Source organism: Cupressus sempervirens, chromosome 10 (assembly GCF_028749045.1).
Source record: "Cupressus sempervirens isolate cs-2001-9-10 chromosome 10, ASM2874904v1, whole genome shotgun sequence".
NCBI classification, from domain to species: Eukaryota; Viridiplantae; Streptophyta; class Pinopsida; order Cupressales; family Cupressaceae; genus Cupressus; species Cupressus sempervirens.
The window spans coordinates 211220343-211237327 of NC_143127.1; the positions used below are offsets into that span (position 1 = coordinate 211220343).

Sequence of the window (16985 nt, forward strand, 5' to 3'; positions counted from 1 at the left end):
ACATCCTGTCTACACCTCAACTGGACACTCCTCTCTCTTACTTGTCACACTCCAAGCCAAAAAGGGTGCAATGGGGTTTACACATCTCCAACCTTCTGCCAATCACCATATTGGGTGAGCAAAGCAACCCCCATCTCTGCCGCCACGATTTTTTTCATTTTGAAGCACCATTTTGTTTGCAAGAGACGCTACATTATGGCTTGTATGTTGTCATTGATAGCAACAACATACGTTTCCCATTGTCACTTGTCAGGATCTAGATTTATCGAACATTAGAAAAGCAACTATGAAAATGTATGGAAAAACAAGGATGAAAAGCTTCAGGTCATCATAATCTATTTTATTCTAGCTACACTTCAATTGGTGATGATCGGTGAGCAATTTACGTAGTTTGAGTATCGTTGTTGCAAAGAAAAGTTATGAACAAAGATAAGCAGTTGGTAAATTGTAATGTCCCCATTTTTGCCAACATTAGAGTTTTAGGGATTAGCCTATTATTGTGATCCTTGCAAGCCAATTATTGTGGATAGAGGGTCTTCTGAGGCAGTGGTTTGGCTTGGGAGGGTCTTGTCTTCTCCACAATTCAGTAAGCTACAGGTTGGTCTTCGTTTGGCTCAGATTGGACTTCGTTTGGGCTTAATTTTATGTACTTACTATTTGTGGTAAGTGGGTTGTTGATTGAGATGGATCCTTTCTATTTTTGGAAAGTGCATTTGGTCACACGGAGAAATAATAGGTATGACTCCTATTTCAAACGACATATTTAAATAATGAGTATTTTGGGAGTTATTATATTTTTAGTGGCCAAATTATTATTAAATGGCTTATTATAAAGTTATCATTTAACTTTATAATTTCACTTAAATTGAGGGTTGAGTTATAATCAGAAAGAGTCATTTATTAATTAGTTAAGCCAAGTGAAGTGAAAGAATCTAATGGAAGCTTCTAATTAATGTTGTGTGGTGAATCTTCTTGAGTGAAGTTACATTTTGGCAACAAAAAGGCATTTGGAGGTTATAAATACAAGCTCATTTGTTGAGAAAAGCATGCTCAGATATTTTAATTTGCTTTTGATGCCTTTGTGGCTTTTTCTAAGTTCTGATCTTTGTGCCCTTGCTAAAGTATAAGGGTTTGAATTATGAGTTGTTCCATTGGTCTACAGCTGAAGTATTGTAGATTCAAATCTGAGATTTTGTTCTAAGTTTGCATTGGCAATTGTGCTGAGGTATACAATTGGCCATTTCTCCTACTGTTTTACTGTGGCTAAGGAGAAGATTATTGTTGGAGCTGATTATTTTCCAACCTGCTGCTGAGGTATAGTAGTTCTGGAATTTGAGTCTTGTGAATTAATTTGGGAGTTCCATTTCTGCTCCTGCTGTAGCTTGAAAGGCAACTACTGTGCTGGAAGTTTTTGATAATTCTTATTTGCATTTGGGAGTTTGATCTCACTGAATTTTGGCATCCATCATCCTTGTATCAGCGTGAATGATATCTGCAATTACAAATGCCTAATATCCTTTCTGATTGGCGTGATTTCTGTCCTATGTTTGGCAATCAAATCCCTGCTACGAAATGTCAAATTGCTGCACATTTGGGTAAGCTTTCAGTGTGGTTCGATCTGCATATATAAGCCGTATTGGATGCTTTAGTGCCCTGCTATATGGAGCGACTTTGGTTTGCTTCTATGGTCTGTTAAATCTGCATCCAATGAACACTTGATCTTCTGCTATTGGGTGCCATTTTGGGACTTCTGTAGCATTACATCTTAGGCTGTAATTGGTGGAGAAGTTTGATACTTTGCCAGGTTCACTATTACATTTTGCATCTCATTGTATGGGTGTTTAATCAGTACTACTTATGCAATGAATAAAGAGTATTTGTTCATTTAATTATGTATCATTATTCTGAAATTATGTATGCGAAATTTATTTTTGAACAAATTGAAGAATTTGGTGTTTGTCGAAGTTATAGCCGGTTGGGGATATTACATAAATTGGTCACTAATCCTAGCAAGTGGATGGTCTATGTTGATTGTTGAGATCGAGATAATAGAGTTGACCTAGTAAAAGAGTTCTACGGTGAAAGACAAGTGAGCAATTTGTGTAAAGATTTACCCAACTCTTTACGCACATTATGTTTTGTTCTTGAATCAATCAATGAAGTTTGATAAACTGTATATTAGATCGAGTTTTTTAGTTAATCAAGAAGAGCAAAGGTTGGATATGATATAAAAGTGATGGATGATCATACTGGTTATGCAAAGAAACATATGGCAAAGGATAGGTGAGCAAAACAATACAATTTTGGTATGTAATCACAGTATGCTATTAGATGGAACTATTCAAACTTATTTGATTTTGTCATTCAATACATCTTTTGGATTGTAATCCATATTTGTTTTGTAAGGAAGTAATCTCTATATATTGTAATCTATGTAGTGATTTCTAGGCAACGTACTTGTATGTAAGCGCATACCCCATTGGTACTAAACCCCCTACCAAGGTATTACTTTTAACAGAGCAATTTGTAGGTTCCATAACCACCATAGTTATTCCCTTGACTGGGTTTCCTCGATAAAAAAACATGGTTAAGGATGTTTGTTTTATGTTTGGGTTGTTTACTACTTATTGCATTAGGTTTGTGATTAAGAAATCAATAGGTAAAAGTAAAACATTGCAAAACACTGATTCACCCCCCTCCCCTTCCTTGGTGCTTCTTGATTTTAACACATGCAAAGCAAATGCACCCCATCACAAACAATATTATTAGAGACAAATGATGAACATTAATGATTTTATTCAATAGCATCAAGGAGCATATATACAAAGTGTGTCTGAGAATGTTTTGTGCTTACCGAATAATTGTTAAAACAAACATTGTAATACAATTACGCTAACATTCCCTCCCTTATTACATTGATCCTAAAAATGCCAACTTCACTTTGCCCTAGGGACTCCTCCCTTAAGGCTTAAAAAATCAAACATGTTGATTACATACTATGAATACATAGTTTGAGAAAAATATTCTCCTGGAGTAGCAAACCTTGAACCGAGCAAGGCTCCATCAAGTTGTCATGTAACCCTCGAAGAGGTGTAGCTTCAAGTTGTGTTCTTATGCACAAAGTCTTGAATTATTCAACAATGATTCCTAAGAGATGTGATAAACCTCTTTTATTGTCTGATGACCACGATATGGTACAATTCTTAATCATATACTTTGAATCTTGCTCAACAACAATCCATATTGAGCACAATATCAACACCCAAACCAGTCTCGAAAATGAAGCTTCACATAACATGTATTCTTCAATTTTATCAACATTAGCAAGAAAAACATAAGCATGAAAGAAAAGCCAAAAATGCCTCTCATACAAGCACCATCTCATAGCAAGAAGCTAACTTGTGTGATAATGAAAATTTCTTCCATCCTCTGATGTGATCAACCTCCGGAAATGAAGGTTCAAAGCACAAAAGTGGGATTAATAGGAGATTTATTAATGGTTTCTCCATTATCTGATGTATCTGCATCTTCAATGCAAGCAACATTACCTTCTTCATCATATTGTTCTTTCAATTTACCTTTAAAAACATCACTAGCTCTAGTTTTGCAAATCCATGTTGTGTGGCCGTTTTTCTTACTATAAAAACATTTATTACCTCTTCTATTTTTGTTTAACCATTTTTTAGTACTTCGTGAATATAATGCCTTGTTGATTAGATGATCTTCTTCTATAACTTCCTTCGTCATCTTCTTTTCTACTAGAAGGGCTGAAATCAAATCTTCTAAAGTTTGTGAGGTGATTTGGTTGAGTATAAAGACAACATTACTATATTTAAAAGATAAACTATTTAACAAGATAGCCTTAGCATAATCATCATCATCAATAGGAGTCTTAACTTCTACAAGTTGCCTAATGAGAGGCCTTAGGTTACTTATATGGTTTGATATTGTGATTCCATTTTCCATATTAAATCTAAACAATTGAAATCTTAGGGAAAACTTTGCCTTGACAACTTTTGCTCCAAACAACTTGTTTAGATTTTCCCAAATGTTTGTAGAAGAGTTACCTAAATCTATGTGATGAAACTCAAAATCTGCAAGAGCATGACCAATAATAGCCTTGGCTTTATCATCTCTACTCCTGCACGTATGAAAGTTAAACCAAAGTATTTATCTAATTAAAACTCCATTTTACAAAATACAAATCCACAAGAGAATACTATAAGGAATCGGGGAGCATACACACTTATACAAAACAACACACCAATAAGATCAAATTTGGAGCACTAGCAAGAAAGATCGCATAGTACATCGTGTATTCTTCATCTTTATAACGAAGGAAACCATCTGCTCCTTCATGAGGTGTTGGAAGAATTAGTTCAAGATGCCTTGTATGATAGGTACCTTCTTTACCACCATAGTAGTATACATATTATGCATCCATCCACAGAAGCATTTCTCCTTCATGAGTTGTTGGAAGAATTATTTCAAGATGGCTTATATGATAGGTACCTTCTTTACCACTATAGTAGTATACATATTATGCATCCAACCTCATGCTCAGCTTTAAATACAAAATGCACATGTAATAGAAAATGCTTTGCAACTTACAAGAAATGGAATCAACAATAAAGAAGGAAATCATCCATAGAAGCATTTCTCCTTCATGAGTCGTCAGAAGAATTATTCAAGATGCCTTGTATGATAGGTACCTTATTTACCACCATAGTAGTATACATATTATGCATCCATCCACAAAAGCATTTCTCCTTCATGAGTCGTTGGAAGAATTATTTCAAGATGCCTTGTATGATAGGCACCATCTTTACCACCACAGTAGTATACATATTATGCATCCATCTACAGAAGCATTTCTCCTTCATGAATCGTTGAATAGGTACCTTCTTTACCACCACAATAGTATACATATTATGCATCCAACCTCATGCTCAACTTTATATTCAAATTGCTCATGCAATAGAAAATGCTTTGCAACTTACAATAAATGGAGTCAACAATAAAGTCCAAAACAATCACGAGACACCAGGAATGATACGTGCAAATCCAATAATGATTAGAAACCCATTCAAGTCACTCCTTTAATCCTACACACGTAGACTAGCTAATATTAGGTAATGATTTGCAAAAGCTCTTCACATCAATTACAATAGTTTACTTCATTCAGTGTTGCAAATATATTCCATGAAAATTGTTTGATTTTTGCCATGATTATTTTTACTCCAATCACAAATAATCTTAACAAGAATATTGTAATTTGTTATTATGTAACTACCTTATATTGTCCTTTCTGATAGTGAGCCTCCTTGGCATTTGTTGATATCAAAAGAGACGTACATTAATGTTTACACCATCTCAATCAAATTCAACACCAAATAGATGTCTCCTTTCAATGACAAAGTTAGAATGTTATTGATCTACACATAACAACTCTTTGTCGCCATTCTCAAACTAGATCATGACTTCACTATATCTTCACACCATTTGCAAAGTTGAGTGCAACATAACAAATGACAAATGATGAACATTGATGATTTTATTCAATAGCATCAAGGAGGATATATACAAAGTGTGTTTGAGGAAATTCTATGGTTACAAAAAACTATTAAAACAAAAAATGTAATACGGCTACACCAACAAATATATCCTTCTTGGAACCTAGCGCTAATGCCCAAGCCATAAATAGCAAGGCAATGTCAATTTTCAAGCAATATCTATGCTATAACGGCATGAACTCCTCAACCAAAATGATGTCGATGATTAGCTCAAACACAACTTATCAATTTTAAACACCCCTTTCAAATACTTTTCTAAAATTCTGCCAAGCACAGTTTTTGGTTTTGCGTACACACTCACTCATTAGGTACCACATCTATCATATCAAATCAATCCCTCATCCTTTGGCATTGTATAAGAGCTCTAAATCCTCACACCCAATATTTTGGAAATCCTAAAACATCTCCCCCACTCGATTCAGCAAAAATGACAAGTGTTTGAAAGAGTGTATGCCAACATGTTACTACCCCTTTCACATGTCACTCACCAAAGATGACTAGGAGAATTTTATTCTTTGGCCAAATAGACCACATTTTGATCCAATTGTTGGTTTGAGCAATTACTCATTTTGATCCAAAGCAATAAGATATCCTTGTGAATCGCTTGATGCATACCCTTCTACAAAGGGCTTTGGATTCCCCTTTGACGCCCCAACAAAATTTAGTTTTATCCACAACTTTGAGCTTTCTCAAACAAGCAACGCTTCTTGCACATCTATATCCACCCTGAAATGGCAATTAACAAGCATTTTAAGTTTTTATTATTACTATTAATCTATTTCTTTAGATTTAGACTACATTATCGATTTCATAGAATATACTGTTGAACCAAAACCTAGTTCGTACAAAATTTGAGTATCATTTTAGTAGGGTTCATGGTTCAGGGGCTCCTCCGTTTCTCATTTGTTCTCTTTTGTGTTTGTCTTGTATATCATCTTGAAAACCCATGATTTTTCATAAAGCAACATCCCCATAACAACTTTCTCTAGTGGTTAACAAGAGTCAGCCCAAGATGATATGCCATAGCTAGTCGACACGTTAGAGCTACTACCACAAAACATTGTGGGGGCTCCAATCCCAAAAGTGTCCCAAGAGCCTTGATAATCAAGGGCCATCACAATCACCCAATTGAGGTTTTCAAAAATAGAAATCATTGATCATCTTGAAAACCCATGATTTCTCATAAAGCAACATCCCCATAACAACTTTCTCTGGTGGTAAACAAGGGTCAGTCCAAGATGATATCCTATAGCTAGTCGACATGTTAGAGCTACTACCACAAAACATTTTGGGGGCTCCAATCCCAAAAGTGTCCCAAGAGCCTTGATAATCAAATGAAATCACAATCACCCAATTGGGGTTTTTAGCAATAAAGTCATCAAATAGCTTCTAAGGTCATCCCACAAGAAGAATATCTATAAAAAAATACACAATTATGGTCAAGAGAAGCAAAAGTTGGCCAAACCGAACCCCATTTCAAAATTTTGCCATACTTTTGAACCAGTTCCCCAAAACCAAGTCTTAGACCGACCCCAAACTACCAACTTAGCATTTAAATTTAATTTATTTTTAATACATTTAAATATTTTTCTTTTCTAATTATTTAAATTTTATTGTATTTTATAGCAGTTTATATTTAAATGATATTATTGTTAATTTTATTAAAAATCCTAATTTGTGTAATTTTTTATATTGCCAATTGCTAAATCAACTAATAATTATTAATGTGGCAATTGTGTTTGTATTGTTTATAAAGTAATGAAAATCTACTCTAATAACTTAGAATCAATATATGTGTGTGTTTTTTTATGACAGCCATATCCAATTGTATCCTAAGTGAAGGTTTTCACAAATAATTATATCTATATCCGAGATCATATTCGCATCCATGCTCATGCAACATTGATTATCTCTAGAGCAATAAGAGAAAGCAAATCAAGTATGACCATATCTTATGCTCTAATTATAAATGTATATCATTCAATCACTGAAAGCAAATAAATATACTCAATGTTATGACTATTACATCTGTTGTGAAGGATGGAATACCCTAGAAATGGCTTGGGCTCCTACTTATAATATGAAGACAGTTCCATGGACTTGAAAAAATGTACCAATCCTTTGTCATGAAATCCTCAAATATAGATAGATCTGCTGCTAAACAATAATATAAAAATCCATGCGACCCACTAGTGTTGATATAAAAACTTAGGTCAGCCACTTTTACATGGGATATGCCTCCTCTCTAGGACCATAGCAATAATTTATAATCTAGAATTTACTCGCATTCATATAAATTTCTTAACAGAAAAACTTGAACATTCGTAAAACCAAATTGCTTGAAAGGAAAGCTTATAATTGCTGAGAAATTTTTTCACGCCCCTCTTGAGACCATAAGTTAATAATATTCTTAAAACTTCATGCATAATTTACATTCAAAGGATTTATGCTAAATAGTTATATAAAGAAGATGTGATTTTAGGTGAGGCAAAATAGCAACAGTAGTGAATTTGAACACTAAAAAATGCAGATTCTATAACACAAACGAGGCATATAAATCTGCCAATATAAACTGAAAGAAGACCTTTCTCTAATTCTAGAGTAAATAATTCTAGAGTAAAGCCAGTCAATTAATACAAGAGCACAGATGAGGTTATGTCCATATATAAGGTAGAACTTAAAAGAATATCAATATTTATAGCAGGAAATTTCACAACATAATGTATTTTGACACTTAAGTCATGACTTTGTCAACATCTTCCATGGGAAATCATTATCCTAATCATCTGTCTCATCCATATTCTTGATACTCACTAGACAAGTTAATAGTTAAGGAAGGAACAATTTTAGCACAAGACAAGATCTCTCAACTTCGTATTGCTAATAATCACTAGACAGTAGCTAAACAAGTCTTTATTAAAGGGGGAAGGAACAATTATATTTCCTTGAAACGGGCATTTCTTAAGAGGGGAAGAAGTAATAAATTTAACTTTTCATCCTCATCCATATAGAAACGATCTTCCAATTGAGGCAAAACATAGCTTAGATGACATGACTAGTAAAGATGGTTTGGATTGCTTTTACTATTTGTGGGGCCACTTAACTAGTGTACGAACACTGTAATTAACATTCTAAAAATTAAAATTGGCTGTAACGAAGTTACCAAAAGTGCTCGGTACAGGGAAGCACCTTTTTTCTTAGCAGACCCCTTTCCCTCGTGCCCATTTCCAATGCAAATGCTGTTGTAAGAAATACATCATGTTCACATTTTGGCAAGGCCCCTTGTTAAGAATTGCACCCCCCTGCAAGTTATATCTACCGAGAAATACTAGGAAACGAGTATCTCTAACGGCCAGGCATCCACATACAAGTGTTACTTGATCCAAACCTGAAACTATACCAAGAGCCAGTCCACTGCTAACCTAATTAACTTCGAGTTTTCTCTCAACTTCAAAAAAAAATTTACTTCATCGACTTCAAGTTTCACCGAAAATAAGTTACCCTGGATAATACATTACTGCTTTTACCCCCAGCAACATTAAAACCCTAATTATTTCGACCCAAATTCGCATTCCAATCCCTCTTTGAATTGTATGAAAAATCAAAACCAACGTAAAAAACGTAACGAAAGATCAACTCGAGAATTAAAGTCTGCCATACTATAGCCAAAGGTTTGAGACCTAAGGACTGTCTACGATTTAAGTTTTCCCCAGCCCCCTGTTGAGCATTTAATTGCTGTACAGACAGAATTTCGTTTTCCAAAATAAAACTGTGCCGATTGAGGTTTCCTTAGAAACAGCCAATTTGGTCCCCCTTGACGTATACCTTTTTAAGAAAAATTAAAACAGATCCAGAATATGAAAGCCTCGATGTGTTATCTAACATGTTTATGATTAGGATGATTCAACAGTGTTTTTGGGCAGAAGGGGTTCCTCACCCGAATCTCAGCCAGGCACGTGACGACGACGACGAAGAGGAAGAAAAGAAATGGAGAGCTTACTTCGGAGCAACGACACATATGAATATTAATGTCAGGTACAAAAAGCAAAGGCGCTCTCCACTTTACAGGAGTGCCTTGCCAATTCCCGCTGCCCGTGACAGAATTCACGACTTGGAGAGGGGCTTTTAGAAAAGGATTTGAATTAATGAATGTATCTAAGCGACAAAAAAGGGGGAAAAAATAGTGATTTTTTTTTTCTTCTTAATATGTGTTAAATTGTGATATTGCTGTTGAGTTTTAATTGTGTATTTTTTTCAGATAGATTCATTGATTCACATTTGTTAAATAATAATTCTAAAAAGAAATCTACCATAAGAATGAATAAGTTTTTTAGTATTTAATGTGTTCAAGTGATATTCATAGAGGTCAAATGTGTTCGAGTTGGAGTAGTATCGAAATGGATGACCTCTTAGGAAGACTTAGTGTTTCACTTCTATGTGCATTACTTATATGCAATAAGTGTTAAGTGTTTCACTCATTCTCATGAGAGATGGGTTCTTCTAAACAACTAATCATGAAACATGGACCAATGAATTTGACTCGAAAATTATACAATTGAATCGTGATAATAATATCTAAATTTCTTTTAATGTTGATTTTGTGAATCTTAATCAAGAAGTTAGTAGTTTTGTGGAGCTCCATCTCTTCAAATAGTTTATTTAGTCTACTAACCTCTAAGTCATTGTTATATTGAGTACAAATATCTTTGTAAGCAACACATTCCATGATAAAGTGTCATTCCTCTTCAACCACCCCTTTGTTGTAGAAAATGTAGATAATACCTTTCTGCTCTTCATAGGTAATTGTCTGCCTACCTATGTCACACCTAAGATGTTGTGAACACAACATATTAAATCTCAATGTATTTTAGACTTATACTTAGGTTGTCCCCACTCCTTTGACCTTTGTCATGTCTTGTCTAACTTAGGAAAACATAGAAGATTTTAAACTTTATGAAAATGCCCCATTTCAATACTTATTTATATATTTTATATCTTGGAAATCAAATTTGTTAAAATAAACATTTTCATATTAAAGACATGAGCTTTTCGTTGTTTAATATATGTAGCACTAGAAAAAGGGGAAAACCTGCACACAAGAGGAGCCATCACACTCTAAAAGTATGCACGAGAATTCCTAATTCTAACACAAAAGAAATTGAGATAAAAGTAAGCAAACAAGCAAACTCCCTCAATTTAACAATTGCGCCCTTTCTTGCTTCTCCAAATAAGTGGATGTAGCTCCCATATTGACACAATAAAAGCAAGATGATGGTAATATGATAATAAAAATTATGAGAAGATTTAAAAGTTGTTGGTTAGCTTTGGATTGAAAGTTTCATCTCAATTTATAGGAATTGTAGACCAAAAAACAAATTTGGAAACATGGGTGTGCAAATGGAAGATTGTCATAATTATGACAAATTGAATGCACAGACAGAATGCACACATCAAGGACAAATTAGTGGAAATGTGGAAGAAGAAAGAAGGAAATTGATAGGCAATTGGGAAGCCAAATTAGAAGAGAAGAGGTGGGAGAAAAAATGTAAGAAAATCATGTAACATGGTTATAGGAGATTGGAAGCACAATTAAGGGGAAATTTAATTTGATTTTGAATTTAAAGATTTGTATATTCCCACCAAGATGGAAATTGGGCAATTAGGAATTAAGAAAATCTCATAATAATGTAAATTAGTTATGAGGCCTCACCCCGACCCATCATAGCATAGATATTGTATTTCTATTTTGTTATTTAGGACTAGATATCTCGACATATATTTTGATACTGGATGGACAGTAAATTTTGCTACTTATCCGATGATATTTACCTTGTGATCTTCCACTATGATATGTATTATGACTTATTTGGCATAGTCAATGAATTAATGGATATTTATTTAGTATTTCACTATTATGATAAGTAATGGAATTATGATGTGATTCAAATGCTTAATTTGATCTTGTAGGGAAGTTAGTAATATGCAGGTTTTTGAGGGTTAATGATTAAATGCTTTATATATAAATGATGGAGAATAGGAAGTTAATTATGGCATGTGATATATGTGAATGGTAGAATAACGAAATTATCATATACTTTTACTTTCATATGTATTTTATATGTGACTTTTCATTGGACTACTGATGCTCGAGTTTAGTGTACAGGAAAGGAACCATGAAAACATAACAAGGAAACAAGGTATAACCACATGTTAATATGACATTGCCAAGGTGAATCTTTAGAAGATTCATAAACCTCGTTGTGATGTTTTTATTTTGTAAACGTGAGATGTATGTGTGTAGCATGTATTTCATGAGTAGATTCAAAACATGTCATGTGTGATGTATAGTGAATTTTGTGTGTGTCACGTGACACTTGTACTCATTATGTGAAAATGACATGTTCTTTGATGGATCATGTAGCCACCTTATCTCAAGTTAAATCCCTTAAGTAAGAATTGGACCTAATTGCCTTGATTTAGTAAGGGAAACAAAGGTTACCCCCATAAGAAATTTGAAATTTGACTTTACCTAGCATTGTGAGGGCCAAAAAGTAGCTCTAAGGTGAAGTTGTGATGGAAATAAACCCTACTCATGATCATACTTTAAGTGAGGGGGCTAATAGTGACCACTAGGGTACCTAGAAGACCTAGGAGACCCCAAAAAGAATGCATTTTATATTGAATCCGAAAATGGGAGTCATATATAGAGGCATGGCCAAACTAGAAATCCACTTGTCCACTCTCTAACTTTAGAGACATTTAGGGTTTGGAGGAAGAGGAAGGAGCTCTGCTACAACTTTCATTTGCCATCGCTTGGAGTGAGGTTGGTATCCATGATCCATGGTGTCTCTTCATTTCATTATAGATTTGATATGGTATCTTCTTCATTGCATTGTAGGATTGATATGGTTTTTTTTTTTTTCATTGCATTGTAGATTTGTTATGGATTAGATGTGGTTTTGTGAAGAATCTTGCTGTATGTGTGTGAATGTGAGAAGTTTCTGAGTTTTCTTTCTTGAATCTTGGTTTTTGTCCATGTTGATTGTTTGTGTAAAATGGGTGTGAAGCACACTCACCCTTGGGAGGGAAGAGATGCTTGGGTGAAGGGGTTAGTTGGGCTCACCCATGTAGTTGAGAAAACTCTCCCATGTGTGGAGATGATTTTGATGTGTTCCAATGGAGTATGGACTTCATAATTACTTGCATTCTTGGAAGGTACAAGGAGGTGTATGAAGAAGGAAAGACATTGTTAAGCTTTGAAAGGGAATGTTATTAATGAGGAAATGTGGATATATGTGATTCATGGATTTTACATTCTCCTAACGAAGAGAGCCCACCTTCACCCTACATCTTGATTCTATGGAAGGATCTACGTGCAAGCCTTGGGATGGGTTGTATTGTGTTGTGTTGAAATGTGTTGTTATAGTTGCATGATATGTGAATGTGAAGGTGTGCAACCATTTGTGCCTTGTTTTCTCAAGCTTGATGGGTGGCCTCCTTGAGGCCTAAGTCGAGAGGTGAGCCTCCATGGTTCTACATTTTATCTGTTATTTGCAGGTTTTTTTTGTTTGAATCCTTAGACATTTGGAAATTGTGAAGTCTTACCTTTGCATTAGAAGGGAGAATACTATTGTTGAGTGGAAAAATGGAGAAACAAACTCCATCTTGTTAAGTGTATTATTATGTATTTGTAAGAATGTTGTTATTATTCTCATTTTTTTTTATTAGAAAGATCGTGAATCCATTATGTGTTATAGAAAGGTCTCTCCATCTGTATATTTGATATGGTGATCTCACCACCTTGTGTGTATACTTGATAAATGGTTGAATGTAAGCTTGAGAAGATCATGAAGGAATATTCATTGTATTGATGTGGTTGGTTCATAATCTTGGATATGAATGTAATGAAGAAAGGATTAAGTGTCATGGTAGACATTAGAAAGTTGAATTGAAGATCATCATTTTGTTATTCTTATTCCTCAAGTCTCACATAAATAAACTAGATGCATTTTTATGATCAATCTTGACTTTTGTATAGGTCTAGAGTATGCATCCAATCATTGTTGTAATTGTATTTAGAATGTAGTCATAGATAGATATCATCCATGAATTGGAATACTTGATGTTCATAAAGTTGCATGCAAAGATTTCATCTGTGCTTCGAATAAAATTATTCAGGAACTAAATTTTGGTATCAATTTGACAGTGATAATAAGCAATATATTAGATTGTCATTTAGATGAAGTAATGGAAAGCATTATATTATGTTAGTATATCATCAATTCAATTAAATATAACCATAGAGAACACATGAAGAAACAAGGCAATAAGCTCAACTTAAAAACTAGTGCCTGTATATGCATATTATTTCTCTGGAAAATGTATGACAACTCAACAAAAGTCTCTCCTATAATACAGTCAATAAAATAATAAAGTCAAAATAAAATATACATTTCCTACCAATACCATGATTTTAAAAAAAAGAACATTTACTCACCCAACATAATATCATTGTCGTACAAGAAGATAATCAACTTGAAGGGACCAAGTAGAATGTCATAATTAATTGCAAGGTGAACATACAAAAATATAAATATATATAAAAAGTAAGAAATACTTAATATAATCCTAAAATTTAAATCAACAAGTAAATAAAGGTAAGGTAATACTTGTTTAACTCTAACATAATATCCCTTACCTAGGCGTACCTTAATCTCATTAAAAAAAATGATAATTCCAAGCAAAAAGTGGGTAGTGGTCCCTCTAGGCGGCCATGTAGGAGATTTGACTTGTGGTTTGAAAATGATAAAAAAAAATATGCCATGAATTGACATGTTTTAACTCCCCTTACGTGCCTAGTCTTTTTTTTGGGAACAGGAAAAAGGTGAAAGTTTAAAACTTTCAACCACCCACACGTAGTTTATGAGAGCCATACATATGGGCAAGAAAAACGGGTGGTTGGACATTTTTTTTTTAAAAACATGCCATTATTGCTATCCTTTTTTGTAACATGATGTAGCCACCTTGCCATGGCCTTGACCACCCACTTAGATAAGTGTTGATGGCACGTGACCCTTTTTCCTTGGAAATTTGCATAGGAAAGATGGAATATTATTGTGTTTTTTAATTTAGGAGTAAGTAGGGTGGTATATATATATATATATATGACGTAGCCACCTTGCCATGACCTTGACCACCCACTTGGATAAGTGTTGATGGTACGTGACCCTTTTTCCTTGGAAATTTGCATGGGAAAGATGGAATATTATTGTGTTTTTTAATTTAGGAGTAAGTAGGGTGGTATATATATATATATATATATATATATATATATATAATTGTTGTTTGTTATTTCAAAAAGTGGTTTAAGCTAGGTTATAGGAATATAATAGTATTGATTTTACTTAATGAAAAATGTAATTAAGGGTTAAACCAAATTAATAAAGTTATCCTTCTCGAGGCGCCTATTGCACTTAGTTAGATTATGAAAATAGGCGCTTCGAGAAGGATAACTCTCGACTTTTATATATATATAAAAATATATATAAGCTAGTAGCAGACGCGGCGCACAATTAATAATATTATTTGTTTAAATATATTATATTTATTTTTCTATTATTATATTTATTTTAAAAATATTATTTTAATTTATTAAGGTTATTTAATTATTAGAATTAATAACTTTAATTATTAATAAATATTAAAATAAAATTTGGTATAATGCATTTGAATAATTAATTTTGAACAACTTGATAAAATGTTAATTTTTTAAAGGGTCAGTATCAATTTTATACTTTTATACATTTTATTGTTAGTTTTGATGATTGTGCATAGATAATATGGTATCTAACATATGAATGAGAGCATAAATTTTATACATAATATACCTATCAATGTCAGCAATTTCATAAATATTATTATTAGTGTTGATGATTATGCATAGAAAATGTAACATCAAATATCGTAAATGTACCTTTAAACATCATTTGAAGAGTGGAATTTTTTTTTTTTTTTGGTTCATAAAATTCACGTAGATGAAAAAATACGTGTTCATGAGTTGAATAGTGAAAATAACTTATTCATGTTGTTGTTCATAAAACTTACATAGATGAAATAGGAAATATAAGCCCAAGTAGAAGTATTCAGATGAAGTATAGGAAATATGAGAAAAAACTAAAAAAAGAACATTTCTCCATAATGATGTAGCTGCATCACATATTCCTCAGTGATAAGGATGGTGTTGCGACCTTTATTAGAGCAATGATCGTGGTAGACTTCTTTCATCATTTCTGGAAATGCATCTATTTTTGCAGATGTGTCACGCATAACTTTGGCAACATCTGCCATTTCCATTATTTCTAGTTCATCAATAGTATCAATTGACAATGCAACGTTCTCCAAAGCTTTGATTATATGTGAGCACAATTCTCAGATTATTCATTTACATTTATCTAAATCAGTCTTAAAGAAATTATTTGAGGTTATGGAAGCAGCAGGACTCGTAACAATGATATTTGACTCTCCAATAGAAGAATCCATAGCTCAAATGATATGCTGCAAAATTTTAAACAAATATCAATATAAAAATATATAAAACCATTATAAGATATAATCAAATATAGAACACACAAATTAAATCTAGCACTTATACTTAAATATAGACCAAATAAAGTCAATACAAATAAAGTTTAGTTCACTAATTTTAAAAGTATGAAACAAAATCAAATTAATATTGGATGATAATTAGAATAAGTAAATTATATTCATTGATAATTTTCTTTCAAATTATATAATGAATCTTTTATTTAATAGTTTAAATAAAAAAAAGTTATCCATAATATTGTCATCAAATATTAAGAGACATTGAAGCAAGAGTAAAAATAATTTGTAAACATAAAGTGATATCACTGAATGGATCAGTACAATAATTACTTAAAACATAAGTACAACTAGTTAAGATATAATTATTACTTAATACATCATTACAATTAATTAAGATCTATAAAAATAAAATATCATGAAAAAAAGATAGGATTTCTCAAAATAGAATAAATTAAAATGAAGAAAGTTAGTTTTATCATTTATCATTGTATAATAGAGACATTTTCAAAACATGGAATATAGTAGGAAGTGTTACAAACAAAATACTAATGTGTCCAAAAAGATTTTTACAGACATAACATTTAAGAATAACATATCACATCAACTATCTTCAAGGCGCTTAAGTCTATTTTCTTCATCCTTGTGCTTGGAAATTTGTCTACCCTTTGTCATTTTCTCATAATGATCATATGTGAAAGGAGGCATTATTCTCAAACACTGGAGAGATTTTACACGTGAAACTGCCACAAATGTCAATCCTGCTCTTTCTCTTGGTCCTATATCAATTGTTGCTTTGGGAAGAGTCAATCC

At 33.0% G+C, this 16985-nt stretch overlaps 1 protein-coding gene across 2 annotated transcripts in view; it reads right to left on the reverse strand.

Annotated features, from left to right (window-relative positions):
- The window catches only part of LOC149533383 (proteasome subunit beta type-7-B-like), a 75308-nt gene extending 65636 nt beyond the window's left edge, over window positions 1-9672 (reverse strand). Inside the window, exon 1 of one of the 2 annotated variants that reach the window (XM_089803432.1) lies at window positions 9511-9672. The gene's annotated coding sequence lies outside the window, so the exon portion shown is untranslated. Of the gene's footprint in view, window positions 1-8762; window positions 8785-9510 lie in introns of those variants that run through there. The other variant, XM_089803433.1, reaches the window with a different exon arrangement.
- Window positions 9673-16985: the final 7313 nt, after the last annotated feature.